The sequence below is a fragment of the Pinus tabuliformis genome, chromosome 7 (assembly GCF_031772625.1).
Source record: "Pinus tabuliformis cultivar Carrire ecotype Pingquan chromosome 7, CPIR1, whole genome shotgun sequence".
In the NCBI taxonomy this organism is placed as follows: Eukaryota; Viridiplantae; Streptophyta; class Pinopsida; order Pinales; family Pinaceae; genus Pinus; species Pinus tabuliformis.
Window position 1 is genome coordinate 1,960,098,341 of NC_142293.1, and position 15,094 is coordinate 1,960,113,434.

Genomic DNA, 15,094 nt, shown 5'->3' on the forward strand with positions numbered 1-15,094 from the left:
TTGTAGTTGAGATATCTTCATCTTCTGTCCTTGTATCTGATAGGGGGGTAAGTTATGGTCGTCTAAAATCTTCAAAGCCACATCAGGTGAGCTCGAGCCATAACCTTCCATACCAGATTCAGAGTTGTAGCCAAAGACAAAGATTCCACTGAGCATGCCCTTGGTTGGGTCAGCCTTAAACCATCTATGCGAGGTTGAGACCTCCTTTTTGAGGTTAAGCTTCTTCCTCCTCAAAGAATTTGGGACACTTCCTCTAGAAAAAGACTTCAGCTTCTTGTCATTTCTGGAAGAGTTTGAGGAATTGCATTAAGCATTCTAGAGTTGGCAGTCATCCTTAAACCACTGCAGGTTGAGACCTCCCTTTTCAAGTTGAGGTTATCTCTTTTTATGCAGGTTGCATACTTCCCTTTTCCAAGTTGAAGATATCCCTCTTCAAATCATTAGGAGCACTTCCTCTAGCATAAGGCTTCAACTTCTTTGTAGTTTTGGAAGAGTTTCAGGAACTGCACTAAGCATTCCAGTGTTGGTGGTCATCCTTAAACCACCACCTTATGCCAACATTTTAGTGATAACATTTAGCCTAGTGCTCCCATCCATATTTTTGAACATTTTTGACTCATACATACCCCTTTGGATTAAGAGGGGGATGTTGGAAACTTAATCCTCTAAGGGTTGGTGTGGAATGTGAGCAGTCAAAGGGAGTCCAAGAGACCATGGAATATGGAATGCAACGGTCACTCGAATGTATTATAAAATGTATATCATGTGAATAATATATGCATTCAATGTTTCTCCTTCATCTTTCGTCTTTGTGATGGTGATGCCTAACAAAAATATCATTTAAGGATATTATAGTAAATATTTTCAAAATTACTCTACAATAATATTTAATAATTTTTTAATATTAATATTTTAATTTATTTGAAAAAAATGAAAAATAAAAAATTTATTCCTTTATAAATATCTTATTAACGAGTTATACTTAAGCGAAAAGATATACTCGAATGAGAATTACCTTTTTCTTTTGTTTTCTTTTTCTTTTTCTTTTTCTTGTGAGTGGCTTACCTTTATTCTAGTTTTTAATATCTTCGAAGAGCTGAGCACAATAGTTGCTAGCTAGCACTGTGGTAGTTCTTAGGTATCATGTTAGTTAGTTGGTTATATGAAAGGATGTGGGATATGTTGATCTAGGTGGATATTGGTGCCCACCCACCAATTCCACTTAGACCCCCACCATTGTTTCTTTCAATTTTTCAGTTTTCTTAATTATAGCACAGTTTACTATTTTTAGCAGTTTTTCAAGTCCTAAACTTTTGGAGCCGTTTTGAGGCCCTAAACGACATTTTTTTTGGCAATCCACTGCCAACAATTTTTTCAAAAAATAATCTTTTTCGTCATAGTCCTTGGAGAGATATTTCCAATGGGGTATCATGCGCGTCAAATAGAGATAATATGATCAAGTCACGACCCTAGGAAGTTGGTTGTCCAACTAACCCCAACAGGGCCCATAAACTCTTGGTGTCACGTCTCCTCGGGTTAGGGTTTTGATTTTTTAGGGTTTTCTCTTATTGTTCAATAATAAAAATGCCCTTGAGCCTCATTGTAAGGTAGTTCAGAGGCATGTAACCACCACATTTCTTCTCAAGGATAAGCTACCATTGCCCGAGCTAGCTTATTTCCATTTCTGTTACTAGGCATATTTCAGTATTTTACATTAATGAAATGAAGTATGATTTCTGCTGCATATCTGTATTTGTGGTTATATTTGTAATTTGTTGCGTTCCTGTTTAAATCCGGATTAATGGTATCAGAGAGGTCCGCTCCTTCTCTGTTTTTCTTTGCATGTTCCCAACGAGGTCAGGGTATAAGCAGTTAGGGATTGAACTGGTCAAACCTTTGCAAGAACAGCCTCGAAAATCCTGACGACCTCCCATGGTGGATGAAAAGAAAGATGAGGGGGCCAGAGATCCTATCAAAATCTTGCTCGAAGAGGCCCTCGAGTGACCAAGGAATGCAATGATGGACAACTTTGCCTAGATCCTTCAGCGGCTACCCAGGGGTGACACATCTACTTCCAGCAGCTACTCTAGAAGTGCCACACCCCCTAAGGTACAAGTTAACTTTGACATTCCCATATTTGAGGGTCAGATAAATGCAGACACTCTAGATAATTGGTTAAATCTGCTAGAAGGGTATTTTTCTGTTCATGATTTTTAGAGATGGGAAAAAATTACTTTCGCTCTTCTCAATGCCACCCCCACATCAAGGAATGGTGGGAAACCTACTACGAGCAGAAGGATGAAAGTATGACCTCATTGTTTTTAGTCGTACGCACTTGGAATTCATTTCGGGATTCCATCAAGGAGCAGTACTACCCTGTCAGAAGCTATGAGGATAAATACATAAAGTGGACCATGCTGCCACAGGGAAGGGACCAAGATGTGCCGACGTTTACAAATATTTTTCATACCCTTCACACAAAGTTAGGTATCAAGGATACATAGCAACATTTGCTACTCAAATATAGTGACTACCTACACAAGTACATCCAGGACGAGATGTAGTTCCAAGACATCTCCTCGCTTGACACGGCGTACTGATACATTATCAAGATCGAGCAGAAGTTTAACATAAGAAGTGAGACTTTTGATCTGCGAATCCAAAGCAAGGGAAAGGTGCCCCCAAAATGTAGAAAAAAGGACAAAGCCAAGGTGGAGTGGCCAAGGACAATCCGCCAAAGCCGCAAGGAAAGAACAACATCGTGAAGCCAGAGAAGGACACGGGAAAGTGGTGTGAGTTCCATAAGAGCTCCACTCACAATACAAGTGAGTGTCAGGCCAAGCAGTCACTGGTGGCCAAGCTAAAGGCTTTGGAATCAGATGCATGTTCTGACTCCAAATCAGAACCTGACAAGCGTAATGACAAAGGGAAGCAGATTATCAATGCAGAGCCCAACGCCACCGTTGCTAGGACAAAGATCCAGAAGGAGGAACCCAAAGATCTAGAGGAGGATGAGCACCTCTTCCACTCCCAGATGTGGGTAAAGAGTTCCCCGATACAGTTCATTGTCAACAGCGGGAGCCAAAAGAACTAAATTTTAGCACAGGTCATGAAGCAACTAGGCTTACCGACCAAAAAAAATCCCCAACCGTACACCATCGGGTGGCTTCACCAAGGACGGGATCTTCGCATGAACCAACAGTGTTGCCTTCCATACAACATCAAGCCCTTGACGGATGAGCTACTATGTGATGTTTCTCGCCTTGATGTTTCTGATGTATTATTAGGCCAACCATACTTTTGGAAGTGACATGTTGTGTATGAATCAAGACCTCATGCTGTTATTGTTACTTTTGGAAATAAGTTGTACAAGATACTGGATGTGGTATCGCCTAACGTCATCTCTTTGTTTACTGCAAAACAATGGAGTAAGCTCATTTCCAAAACCGGGAAATTTGTTTTCCTAATGATACGCCCTCAGGGAAAGCAAAGGATGGTCACCACTAACTCTAGACAAGGCCCCTCCACATGAAAACTACAGATGGACAAGGTCGTGGAGGAGTACGATGACATCTTCACCTCCCCCGCAAGGGTTCCTTTGCACTGCTAGGTCAAGCACTCCATCGATCTGACCCCAGGTAAGCCACTGCCCAATGGACCAAGCTATGAGCGCTCCGCTCTGAAGAATGACAAAATCAAGTGGCAGATTCAGGAGTTGCTGTAGAAAGGTCACATCCGATTGAGTTCATCACCCTGTGGGAGCCCGATCGTGTTGGTACAGAAGAAGGATGGGACTTGGAGACTCCGTATTGACTATCGGGCGCTGAACAAGATCATTGTCTGGAATAGGTACTCGATCCCACAGATTGATGACATTCTGGACCAACTAAAGGGGAAAAATATTTAAGCAAGATAGATTTGAAGTCAGGATATCACCAGGTACCAATTGAAACCTTCGATGTGTGGAAGACTGCCTTCAAAGCCAAGGAGGGCCTTTTCGAATGGTTGGTTATGCCTTTCGGCTTGACGAATGCTCCTATAACCTTCATGAGGCAGATGGATGACATCTTGTGGACAATCATCAACTCATTTTTAGTGGTATACTTAGATAACATCTTGATCTTCAGCCAAAGTTGGGAAGAGAACCTCCACCACATTCGACAGGTTCTCCAAACACTGCGGCAACACAAGCTATGTGCCAATTTGGACAAATTCACTTTTGGCATGACCCAAGTTTAGTATCATGGATACATTATTGATGAACGGGGGTGCATTTAGATCTAGCTAAGATCCAAGTCATTCGGGATTGGCCATCCCCAACCACTCTGATAGAGCTCCGCAACTTTCTAGGTCTTGCCAATTTCTACTATAGGTTCGTGTTGGGATTTTCTCATATCAATTGACCCTTGAGTCAAGTCACCAAGGGAGGAGCAAAAGCAAAATTATTTTGGTCTAAATCTCAACAGAAGGCATTCAAAGAGTTCAAACATCGCCTCTTCTAGGCACCAGTGCCTGCATTACCAAACTTGCAACAACCATTTGAGATCAAGACAGATGCCTCTGACTATGCTATTAGGGAAGTCCTTACTCAACACGGGCATCCACTGGCATATAATAGTGAGACACTTTCAGACACAGTCTGGAAGTATCCCACTTATGACAAAGAGATGTATTCCATTATGCAAGCTTGCCGACAATGGAAGAATTACATTTTGGGGAAGGAAATGATCATCCACACATACCATTGGCCCCTGCAGTTCATACATATGCAAGGGAAGTTGTAGAATGATTGAAATTAGAATTGGTACACATACCTGGAAAAATTCCATTTGAATATCAAGTATAAGAATGGAAGCGCCAATAATGTAGCAAATTGCCTCAGTCGACCATCGATCATGGTGTTAACCCCCGTGCTCAACTCTTGTGGGCACGAGACTTCTGATTGGCCACTTCTCTACAAAAACAACCCAGAATTCGACCACACATGCCAGATGCTCTTGGAGGGTCAGCATGTTCCATATTTTCACCTCCAGGATGCCCTGTTCTGCCACTTGGGTCACCTTTGTGTTCCTTCAAGTGAGAGTGCCAAGATGATTTGGGAAGCACACTATAGTCGGGCTACTCGGCATTTTGGAGTCGAGAAAACGGTTGCAGTACTGCAGAAGTATTTCTATTGGTCAAATCTTTGATAGGATGTCAGGAAGTACATCAGATCCTACACTGCCTGCGCCATTGCCAAGCCAACCATCAAGAAGCAAGGCCTTTATACTCCGTTTCCTACCCCTTGTTGACCTTGGGAATCCATCTCCATGGATTACATGTTGGACCTTCCTTATACTAAGCATGGAAACGACTGTGTTTTTGTGGTCGTTGATAGGCTCTCGAAGATGGCCATGATGGCGGCCTGCAAGAAGAATATCACAATCGAAGCCATTGCTAAAATCTTCTTTGAACGAGTGTGGGTACACTTTGGGATCCCACAGTCTATCATCTCAAATTAGGAAAACAGTTTCCTCAGAAAATTTTGGTCTAGTCTCTAGTCGATGCTGGACACCAAACTCACAAAGTCCACAACCTTCCATCCCCAAATTGATGGCCAGACAGAGGTTGTGAACAAGATGATCGTACACATTCTGCACATGTAAAACTCAAAGCATCCACGCACATGGGATGAGAGCCTCCCCTATGTTCAACATAGCTATAATCGGGCTCTCCACAGATCGACTCGCCACAACCCTTTTTAGGTGGGCTTGGGATTCCAGCCACTATGTACCGTTCATGTGGCCATGCCATTTGCAACTACTCAGGAAGAATCAGCTCGTGTCCAGTTTGAAATAGATTAGGCAAACAGCTTCATTGAGCACATCCAACATATTCGCCAGTAGGTCAATGACATTCTGGAGAAATCAAGTTTCAAGTATGTGCAATGATATGATCAACATCAAGTGCCACACAAGTTTCAGGTGGGTGACAAAGTTTGGTTGCATTTGCAAAAGGAACGCCTTACCGAAGCCTATGAGAAACTCATACCACTCCGATATGGTCCTTACACCATTACCAAGGTTGTGGGAGACAATTCATTTGAGCTCAGTATTCCCCCATTCCTTGGCCTGCACCCAATGTTTAGTGTGAACCACCATTGCCCATACTTTCCACCATTACTAGACAAATCCGACATTGCAATCCAACTCATACCAACAAAGTTAAATCCAGATTGCATGGAAGAAGCTGCAACTGATCGGGTCATGGACACGCAGATCAAGCACACTCCCCAGTAGAGGATCCAACGGTATCGAGTTGTCAAAGCATACCAACTCCTTCGCCAGGACAAGTAGCTCACTAGGCACCAAGTTCAACAAAAGTTTCCTCATCTCATGGAGGAACTCAACGCAATGGGGACCATTTCTTCCTAAGCAGGGAGGAATGATCTAGGTGGATATTGGTGGCCACCTTCCAATTCCACTTGGACCCCCACCATTATTTCTTTTAGTTTTTTAGTTTTCTTAACTGTAGCACAACTTACTATTTTTAGCATTTTTTCGGGTCCTAAACTTCCGAAGCTGTTTTGAGGCCCTAAACAACATTTTTTTGGCAATCTACCGCGAGTGATTTCGTAATAAATTTATCTTCTTCATCATATTCCTCTGAGATATCTTTCCAACAGGGTGTCATGTGCATCAAACAGAGATAATATGACCAAGTCACAACCCCGAGAAGTTGGATGTCCAACTAACCCCAACGAGGCCCATAAAATCTTAGTGTTACATCTCCTCGGGTTAGGGTTTTAGTTGTTTGGGGTTTGCCTTTATTGTTCAATAATAAAAAGGCCCTTGAGCCTCATTTTATGGCAGTTCAGAGGCATGTAGCTGCCACATCTCTTCTCAGAGATAAGCTACCATCGCTCGAGCTAGTTTATTTCCATTTCTGTTACTAGTGATATTTTAGTATTTTACATTAATGAAATGAAGTATGATTTCTGTTGCATCTCTGTTTTTATGGTTATATCTGTAATTTGTTCCGTTCCTATTTAAATCCAAATCATATATTGAACTAGAAATTGTCTCTAAGGGTGTAAAGGTACATTGAAGGAATATAATATTTGAAAATTCCTTCTCGCAGAACAAGGCCCAATGCTCCTTATCATGCTCATGGTTCTTAAATAATTTAGCTCAAATAATGATCATTTAAAATACTCAAATCTAATAAGGATAACAAAGTTGTGAAAGAACCCTTAAACCCAAGGGTATAATGAATATAAAATAAATTTATCAACCCGAGGATGTAATATATATATGATCAATTTCTTAGATCATTTGTATCATATTGAAATAGAAGAGATCAATGAAAAAACAATAAAGAAAGATTTGAGTTGCAACAATAGCTATCCTCAATTATTTGTCGAGGATTTTACAAATAGTATATAAGAATGTTATGCAAAGAGAAACGAATAAAGCAATGGCACACACCCAACAAACAAGTAATAGCTTGCTCCTATAATGGCGCACACCCAACGAAGAAGTAGAAACTTTCTCTTACTTTACTTAATAGTAGAAGAGGCTAAGGGGTAGTAAAAAGTAGTAAATCGTCAGCTAAGAAACTGGAAAAGTGAGAGATAGGTGCTAGGTGATGGGGCTTTGTCATTAAGTAAAATCATTTAGTTCAAATACAAGTGGGATGATCTTTCCACATTTTTCCTTTAGACAGAGGAAAAAATAAGGAAAATGTTTTATAACCAACCATCCATCCTAACCTAGAAAATCTTATAACTATCCTATTACTTCCCTTCCAAATAAATGCTAAGGTGTTACCTAAATGGGAATAATTTGCTATGTATATTCATTATATTTGTGATAAAATTACCATCATGAATGTAAGATATTATAGTATATAGAAGACAATATATATATAGTAATAACCCAAATTTATCAATAAATTTAGTGATAGAAACAATCCGAGATATATAATATATAACAATAAAAAATGGATACAACTTGATGACTACTCATTTCTAAGAAGAAATATTCGAGGATTTTGAAGTGCCAATGACCCCATGCCTACACCTATCGAGTGAATGACACCAGCAACTTCAGTTTCTCTCGAAGCAATTACTTTACAAATGTTTTCGGCGGCGGCAATGCCACCTTCCTTCAAAGTCAACTGTCTAGTCAAGGTGAACTCTCTAATCTACGATGTAGTACAGTTGATCCATTAGGGTAGATCCTTTAAAAGGGCATTAAAGGAAAGAAACACATACATTTTTATATATCCCAATCTTGGTTTAATCATTCCAAAGCCAACAATAATGCAACCTTACACATTTTCCACATATCATTGCAAAATCACATGTTTTTTTATTTTTTTGATAGACAACATGTGTTACACACATCACAAGGCAAGGACGACATGTGACAACTCCCCTTCTCTTGGTGTCACTGCATTCTAAGTTCCTACGAAATTTGTTAGAGTCGTGGATCGGTTAATCAAATTATCCCAGTGAGTGTTCCTAGGTATATATATATATATTTCTATTGTAGCTATACAAACCCCATTGTTGCTGCGACTTGATTCCATTGTCGTTGTTGCTTGAGAATATTCGAGCATAATTTATATTTATAGCTAGAGTTCCTATTCCCATAGGGCTAATGGAGAAGGAAACTGAATTAATGTAAGGATTCAGGGTTGTATAGGGTCTGGGTTTAGTGAAAATTTTAAGTCAAAAGATATGGAGATTAATTTTTTTCTTTAGTTTTGGTTCTACTTATTGGACTTGTGTTTTGTTTGTGAAGGTTTGTAATATTGTTTTCCTATTATTAGCACTCGACAATTCTTCTTTACCTCAACTTTTATAAAAGAATGAGAGATTTTGTGGGTGCCAACAATGTTTGTTTTGATAGGCTCCATGAGATGCGAGAAGTTGGAGGCTTACACTGGTTTTAAGTCATAATTGGCTGGAGTTAAGGAAATTGTGGAAGAATTAGGTGAGGCCCGATAGAAATCGTTAAATCATACACAATTACAGAAACACAATCATATTATGCACAACTGGTGTATGTGTAAACACACTCACACACGATTACATTCAGATTACTCTTGTAAATAGAGTTTCTAAGATCCAACTTATTCCTAAATTAGATAGAGAGGTTGAGAGAATTTCTCAACCATCACAAACCAACTTATTAAATATGGAATGTAAGCATTAACTCCAACATCCCCCCTTAATGATTACATTACATGAAAATAACAAAATAATCAAGCTTATCAGTAGATTCTCCATCAAGTTGCCTCATAACCCTCGGAAAGGTGTAGTTGGCAAGTTGGATTCCCGAGTTCCCTCAACTCCCGAATCAAGGACCTCCCGAAGTCAATTACTGGACAACATCCCAATCTGTCGAATAACCTCATTAGGAAACCACTTCCATGTCTACCACTAATTAGGGATCCTTCCCTAGATCCGCAACTGCCATACTATCTGGACAACCATCCATATTGAGCCTTACTACTACTTGATCTTTAAGTACTAGCATCAGACACATATTTGAACTGCTTGTTATTTTTAAAAGAGTTTAATAGGTTCACTCTCTTCATTGAATTCATCATCGGAATTCAATTGGTATTCATCTGTGGTTATATTTGTTGATTGTTTCCCTTTTAACACATCACTAGCATGACTTCTGCGATTCCACGCTATATGCCCAATTTTCCTACAATAGTAGCATTCAATGTCACCTTTGTTTGCATTTTTCTTTCTCATCCTTGACTTTGTCCACAAGGCATTTTCTACATGAGAGTTCTCTTCGATATCCTCTGGTTTCAGTCACTTTTCCTCCCCGAGAAGCGTTGCAATTGTCTCTTGCAATGTTTGCGTAGAAATTTGACTCAAAGTGAAAACAACATTACTATAACTTGAAGGAAGACTATTTAATAATACAGCTTTAGCATCTTCATCCTCCACCTTAGTCCCAACTTCATTTAGTTGTCTTAAAAGAGACATTAAATTATTTATATGACTGGACATAGATGTCTCCTCATTCATTTTCACACTAAATAATTGCATCTTTATGGAAAATTTTGCATTTGTAGATTTTACACCAAACAATTGAGCCAAATGTTCCCATATTTCCTTTGATGTTTTAGTAAGATCCACATGATGTAATTGCGAATCAGAAAGAGCAAGTCCAATAATAGACTTAGCTTTGTCATCTCTATTTTTCCATTCAAGTAACTCTTTGGCATCTGTAGGTGCTGCTTCTGAACCATTCACTATTCCCCACAAGTTTTTATTCATTAATTGCAGTTGTATTTTTACTTTCCACAAGGGAAAATTCAAACCACTGAATTTGTCTAACACCATAAACTCCATGATAAAAGAGAAGACAAAATAAAATACCTTTTCTAAAATGGCGAGAAAAATCCTGTTGAGGAAAAAAAATGATCTTACAGGCTTGGGAAAAAATCGTGCATTCCTCACCTCTTTCGATCGGATTCAATTATAACTGGGCATTTGGAATCGGCTATCAAAAAAACAACATTGGCGCACAGCTTCATCAAGGGTTTAAACGAGCAACATTTTGTTGACAGGAAAACTGTCAGGCATGGCAACGATGGTTGGACGCCCGCCCTCGATGCCACAGGTTCGATCCCTCTTTCGCTCGCTATTACGCACTGCTAGCAGGTTCCCCGATTACAACATACGAGAGTATGTCAAGAGACAGACAAGTTGAGGGCTTCAAACAAAATCAACTACTGACGGATCGAATGGCTTGTTCTTGCATTCCTCGATGGCAAATCCCAGCCTGAGCGGAATGGCATCCGTGGCCTGAGTGGAATGGTGACGAATGTTACCCTTGATCAGTAGCCGGCTGCGCCAATAGCCGTCTTGACCTTCTACAAACTGTTCGAGATCAGACGCGTTCTTGTCATCCCCTCTCGCCCTAGGGTACAAGCGTTTGATAATCAGTTTCTCTATTTCATAAGGAAGACCAGGTTCAGGTCCATACTAGCTCTGATACCAAGATAGAAATCGTTAAATCATACACAATTACAGAAACACAATCATATTATGCACAACTGGTGTATGTGTAAACACACTCACACACGATTACATTCAGATTACTCTTTTAAATAGAGTTTCTGAGATCCAACTTATTCCTAAATTAGATAGAGAGGTTGAGAGAATTTCTCAACCATCACAAACCAACTTCTTAAATATGGAATGTAAGCATTAACTCCAACAAGGACGGTCTTTCTAGATATAATTACAATGAAGAAAAGTTGTTGAGGCAATTCAGCAGTCTTTGTACTATGAGACATATGAAGAGGAGCAAGGCGGTGCTAAAGTAGCAGGACATTTTGTCCTCGAACCAATTCTTCCTCTCAACAAGGAACAAATTGAGAAAGATAAGGTGTAATTCTTTTCCTAAAAGGGTGATTCAAGAATTCTTTTCTTGGCATGGATAACTCTGAATAATCTTAATTGAGGAAAAAAAAGAAGATATGGCTTGGTAGGAGGACAAGAGCTTGTGAGGATGGAAAGACCAACTGCTTCGCAGTCTAGACATGGAGTCCATAGGAGGTATGGACATTTCTTTAAAGAAATAATTTATGTGCTTAGGAGGTATGAACGTTTCTTAAAATAATTTCTATGCTTTTGGTTCGTTTTCCTTGACTTTAAATTGGGCAATATTTTTCTTTTTCCTGGTTTTTTTTTTACTTTGAATTTGACGCTTTTCCCATAACTGATGTCTCTGCAATTTCCAGAATGCCTGGAGCCGGATGTAAATATCTTGATCCTTTCAATATTATCTCTAGAACTACCCAAATTAATTGTGCCTATTCCCTCGTTTACTCTCAAGGAAGGCGACACTTACAGTTTAAAATTGTGTTTCTCAGTTCTCGATAACATTGTGCTCGACCTCACTTACATCAATACCATGTGGAAAAGGGGAGTCAGAGTTAAGATCGTTATCTCTTCTTCTATAGTTCCATTTCAAGATCATTGATTTTTTTCATTAGGTTTTCTTTTATCTAACAAATTTCTGGGTTTCTTTACTTTTACTTTGTTGACGCTGACGACAAATGCTACTTCGAAATCAGTTACACCTTCAAAGAACAATTGGAATCAATTACGGACAAGTTACTGCTGTGTTCGATCAATATTATCAGGAAAGTGAAATTATACAATGTGAATCGACGAGTTCTAGAGGCGTTTGCGAACACATGAATAAAATTTGTATAAGCTTGGCTAGCAACTACCATTCGCAGATATTATTATTAAGTATTTTATAAAGTTGGATTTTTTTTATAAAATAAAATATTAATATTAAAAAAATATTAAATATAATTATATAAATATTTTTTTTCCATATTTTAATGTTAAAATAATATTATTGGTAAATTATAATTTTGAACAAATTTAAAATAAAACTTGAATGATTGTGTGTGGATTAGATAATTTAAAATGGTATAAGATTGAACGAAGCAACATTTTCATAGATTATGTGATTAAAGGAGAACCACATTTTTATATTATAATTATTTATTATTTAAATGGTTTATATTTTTACCATGTTATTTTAATTTTAATAACTAATTTTATATATTTTTACTTTCATGTTTTTGAAAGAATAATGTTTTATTAATAAATTAAATTTATTTGTTAATTTATTTTTATCTAATTTATATATTCCATTTAAATCTCATTTTATCTATAAAATAATTCTTATTTAAAATAATTTTTAAAATTGTGAATGTTTTGTTTATTGAAATTATAGGTTAGGTAAGTGAGTTCTTGGGAGGGTTTCTAGGGTTGTAAGGGTTTCATCGGATTTATTGACCTTTTAGTTCTCATTTTAATCATGAAACTAGTGGATTTGCTTATTTTTCTAGTTTTTTGTGAGTGACCGCATGTTAGGCCACCTTGGAGGGCGTAGGGGAGAGGGATAGCTACCCCTCCTTCAAGAATATACTCATCGATACATTTCACACTGCAACCAAGGAGGGTAGCAATAGCTGTCACCACTGTGGAAAACAACATGAAATGCCAACCTTGGGAGCTCAGAGGCAATCTCGTTTGAAAGGTCGATGTCTTCCCAAAGTTGCTTCGAATCCACGGGTGGTGATGCCCAATAATCGTCTAGAAAAATATTGTAAATTTATGCAAGATCACGTTGTTATTTGCAAGCTCATGGGAATTTGGCCCAAGGAGTAGGACCTCCTACGTTGGATTCTGAAAAAAATGGTAGTCGAGGGCTCCGATTGAGCTCTCCTTGCAAGCAAAAGGTTTTTCTACAATTATCTTCTTAGATTTGGAGAAACGGAAAAGGATTTTTGATAATGGCCCTTATTTTTGAACAATGTCGACCTATTCATGAGACATTGGGAGCGCTGTTACAATCCTGTCAAAGAGAAATTTTTATCGGCCCCCATATGGGTTCGATTGTACTCTCTCCCTGAGGATTTATGGGAGATGGAAATTTTAAAATCCATTGGGAATTCCATCAATGTTTTCATACAAGTATATGAAATCACAAAACGAAAATGACAGTCATCATACACCTGCATTTGCGTTTACGTGAAAATATCCAAGCCATTTCCTAAATCGATGGAGATTGAGTATCATGATGATGTTTGGATCCAACTGCTCAATTACGAGCACGATCCTTTCAAATGTCGTGTATTCCATGAAAACAAGCATCTCTTCCATGATTGTCCTCAAAAACCTATGGAACAATCTCCAACGCCAACAACTCCTCCCAGGGAAGGCTTCCAAGAGGTCCAAAACCAAAGGATTCGGGGTAATAAAGGCCACCCCATTTGAGCATCGAATAACAAACCGCCCAATGCACAAGTTCATCAAAGCTCAAATCGATTTGCAATACTTGACGGCGTGGAAAATCAAGAAGGCCCAAAAGAAAATGATCTAGCAGTCCAGAAGCGGCAGTCAAAGAATCTCGAGGTAACCTCGGAAAACTCTAAAGATAAATAGGTCAGTAAACATAAATCTCCATAAGAGGCATCCACTGAAAAGGAGATTCGACGAGTATTGGCCGAAGTGAAAAACACTCTGGAGAAAAAAGATCTATTTGAGCATCTAAATTCAGATGAGAGGGTAATGGTAGCCTTCTTGAGTAGTTGGGTGAAGTAGGGGCAGAAGACATTCCAAAGGAACAACTAGCGCACTTCCAAAGACTGTATAAGGAGTGCGAGCAATTGCAACGAGCCAATGAGGGATCTACTCAATCTGCATTGGTTATCAAAGAAGATTTGTGGACACTCACAAGAACAAAGAGCGATCTAGGATCTGATAAGCACAAGAAGGGTCAGAAGCCTACTCAAGAGGTGATTCGGTAAGTATTTTGGTATTTTTGGGCCAAGCTAATTTTCTTACAGAGCACTTCTTTCCGTCCACTCTAAATCCTCAATGAAAATAGTATCCTGGAATATAAGGGGCCTCAACTCTAAAGGAAATATCAGATACCTAAAAGAGCATATTAAACAAGATAGATCAAATATTATGGTATTGCAAGAGACCAAGGTCTTTCAAGCCAAGCTGATAGGGATAATGCGCAAATGTTGGCCACAGCAAGAATGTATGGCGTTAGATGCATGAGGTAGCGTTGGAGGACTTGTAGTTCTCTGGAATCCTCGAATGGTTTCCTTTAATAATTGGAAGGTGTTTCCCCAAATTTTATCTAGATTTTTTGAATGTATAGGTTCCCTAGAGAAATTTTGATTAACAAGCCTTTATGGCCCTTCTATGCCAAGCAAAAAGTAGGGCTTCTTAAGGGATTTGGTTCGACTGAGATGTATTTAGGAGGATGATAATTGGATATTAGCGAGTGAATTCAATATGATCAAGCACCAGAATGAGAAGAAAGGCAGAGTGCAACAATTGGACCCGATCTCCTAGACGTTCGAGGAATTCATTTAGGAGTTGAATATTGAAGATGTTGACTTTTTCAATAGTAGCTACACTTGGAATAACCAGTGGGGAGGTAAGCACCAAATTTCTTCTTAGCTAAATCGAACCTTTATTTTGGAAGTGTAGTTATAATATAGGTTACTGATAAAAAAAGAAGGTTAAATTAACCAAGAA

General features: G+C 38.8%; 1 pseudogene; it reads left to right on the plus strand.

Moving 5' to 3' along the window:
* Positions 1–8,899: 8,899 nt before the first annotated feature.
* Positions 8,900–11,999, plus strand: LOC149256301 (rho GDP-dissociation inhibitor 1-like; annotated as a pseudogene).
* The last annotated feature ends 3,095 nt before the right edge of the window (positions 12,000–15,094 follow it).